This window comes from Dreissena polymorpha, chromosome 10 (genome assembly GCF_020536995.1).
Source record: "Dreissena polymorpha isolate Duluth1 chromosome 10, UMN_Dpol_1.0, whole genome shotgun sequence".
NCBI lineage: Eukaryota > Metazoa > Mollusca > Bivalvia > Myida > Dreissenidae > Dreissena > Dreissena polymorpha.
The window spans coordinates 9,444,110-9,447,044 of record NC_068364.1 but is presented as its reverse complement, the minus strand read 5'-3'; the positions used below and the strand labels follow the sequence as shown (position 1 = coordinate 9,447,044).

General features: G+C 36.3%; 1 protein-coding gene across 1 annotated transcript in view; it reads right to left on the bottom strand.

Annotated features, from left to right (window-relative positions):
• LOC127847979 (uncharacterized) overlaps window positions 1-2,261 on the bottom strand; it is a gene marked incomplete in the record, with an annotated part of 86,643 nt that extends 84,382 nt beyond the window's left edge. The window contains 1 exon segment of the mRNA XM_052380233.1: window positions 2,239-2,261.
• Between the last annotated feature and the right edge of the window lie 674 nt (window positions 2,262-2,935).

Sequence of the window (2,935 nt, the reverse complement as noted above, 5' to 3'; positions counted from 1 at the left end):
AAAAACATAGAGAATAATAGGTTAGTGTTGATTATAGATCAGGTTTATCATGCGAGGCTTAGAAAACAAAAAGACGAGCCTTGGCGAGTGCTTTTTCGTTTCATGCCAAGCATGATAAACCTGATCTATAATCAACACTGACCTATTATTCTATTTATCCCACTTTTTATAAAGTAAACTTTTTATTTAAACAAAATAAGTTTTCACGAGTGTTTGTCGTACTTTGATAATGACTGTAGTGTAACCAAGGTCAGTGTATTACTCCGCGTTCCAAAAATAACCGCTGATCAAATAATCTTTTTTTTTTAAATTAGAATATCGTTCTGCAACAAAGTGTTGAGCGTTATTAAATATCAATTTTAATCATATTGAATTGCAAATCTTTAAGTTTTATGATATCAATATGACATTAAGTTGTTATATACAAGGAACTACATTTGTTTACAACGTAGCCTAACACCACACACACAATTCACTTTCGAAATCAAACTATCGAGTCGATCACGAGGTGCACAATATTTGCTTCTTTGTTATAATATGTAGTTATTTCGTGACGAAATAACAAAAATTACTTGGATTTAAGCTAATTATATACATTAACATTTTGAATGTTGAAAGTGAAACCAAAGAATTGTGAGGCAAAGTTGTTCGAACTAGAAAGAAGACATTTGCTGGTGAAGTGTGACTGGGTGGGGCGAACATCAAGATCAACTTGTTCGACGGTAGACAGTGGTTGTCTAAGCTGTATTTCGGCCATAGTTTCGGTGCGTGAAGGTGAACAAAAGGAATCTGTTGGATTGTTACATTTACTGGACTGAGCAAGAATAAACACTTTTGCTGCTGTTCAACAGATATGTTGGAGTAATTGGTTATGGACTGGACATTTTTGTGCCCTGTTATGGCCATGGTTTCAGTGGGTGGAATGTTTGCATTTCGAAGTTTTGGACCAGAAATTTGCGAACTGAGTGGTTTGTTATTCTCTTGTGCTTGAGAAAGCTGGCGTCTTTTGCCATGGCCTTCAGCATCTGACCTAACTTGTTGACACCCAATTGTTGACGCAAGAATCCCGGGATGCAGTGTCATTTGTGCGTATTGCCAGGTAGAAAGATGCTTTGAAGAAAAATCAGATGGACGCATATCCGAGTACAGCTTGTAAATTAACACAGGATTTCTTGGTCCAGACTATTGTTTTCTACGGTCAAAAGGGAGCAACTCGAACTGACTTCTTCAAAGGGGAGCAACAAGAACAAAACCTATTTGCATAGTGTTAAATTTACCTAATACTAGGTTTTAATGACAATAAATGACAAAAAACACGTTTTTTGCTACTTTCCTTTGTTTTAAGGTCATTAAGATTGACAAACATTTGAGATTGTTTTTATTATTGATGCACTTGGCAAATACAGGTGACGAGGTGCGTGGGAAAAAGAAGTCCGGTTCGGCAGTTGATGACGTCATTTCGTGCCATTGATTATAGCCTTGCCGTTGATTATAGATGAAATTTAATAAACGGGGCTTTAATCAACCGATTTCGCTGTAAAAGTGGGATAAAATATGTTCCCCACTATAGTGGTACAGGACATAAAAAACTGGCCAACCTCCTGGAAGTAATGCATACCAAGCATACCAAGGAGCTGCTCAAGTTCACATACAAACCACTCACAGTGTGCCTGTGATGCTTGGTGAGGAACAGAAGCACTTGAAGGAGCCCACCATATCCATACATGCAGCGTTGTTCTGACATCCGCAGTGGCACAGTTGTTCACATTGTCCACCTCGCAGTTTGTGCCATTGAAGCCTAAAATATAGCACTTACATTAACAAACGTAATTGATATTCAAACATCACAATAGAGCTGCCATCATGTATACTATAATGTCAAAGAAAAATGCATCGTTCTTCTAAATTTGATATAGTTTAGATGGCCCAAGATTGTCATCATCTTTGCAATATTCCTTTTTATTTTGACCAAAAGTAATAATCTAACAAAATTAAGTAATGTGCCAAATACATAACTTCTGGGTATCTCATTTTAATTATCATAATAAAGTGTATATAAAAAATGTGACCCAAAGGTTGTGGTATTATTTGACCAAAGTGGCATGATTTGTCAAAAAGTGCTATTCAACAATCAATATAGCTACCATAAGTGAATAAATAAATCATTCCAATAGCGCAAGGCTTTTGTTTACAGCATCAAATACAAATGCAATGCAGAGAGGTTTTTTTCACAATAACCTGTTTTGCAAGACTTCTTGAAGTGAGCACTCCCAGTAGCTGGTTCAGTAATCAATGTCACAGTCCTGTCATACAGATAGCAGAACCTCTGTAAACCAGTAAGTGTCGGTGCATAGGAAGCTTCCTTGCACAGTTTGTTGTATCAAGACATAGTTGCTTGCACTTGTCCACACTGTCAACTGCAATTAGCTTCAAAGCAGGAGTGTTGGGATCTCCAATTTGGCCGTTGATACCAGCTCCCATGTCGCATACATCGTAAACTGCAGCAGAATAAAATGCAAAATAAAATATATTGTAACTATAAGTGAATTTGCTTCCAAGTAATAAATATTATACATGTCAATGTTGGTGTAAGAAGTACATTGCACTCAAACTAAATTGTTCACGTCACAAAGGGGATCTTAGATCTAGTTTGTTTGTGATGCTATAGTAAGATATCTGCAACAGAACATGTTCAGCTTAAATTAAACATTTATAAGTAATTATGCAAATCATCCAATTACTAAACCCATTAATTTAGAGTTTATCCTCTTACTAAATGGAGGGCATGTTTATTCTATTGTGTTTTTGTTAACAACACTATGTTTTTCAATGTGACATCAACTGATGGCGTTTAACTTTAACAAGAAACCGTCGGAGACGGGTGATGCTCCCCAAAGTTTTTTTTTGTCACAATGTCACACTATATATTCAGATA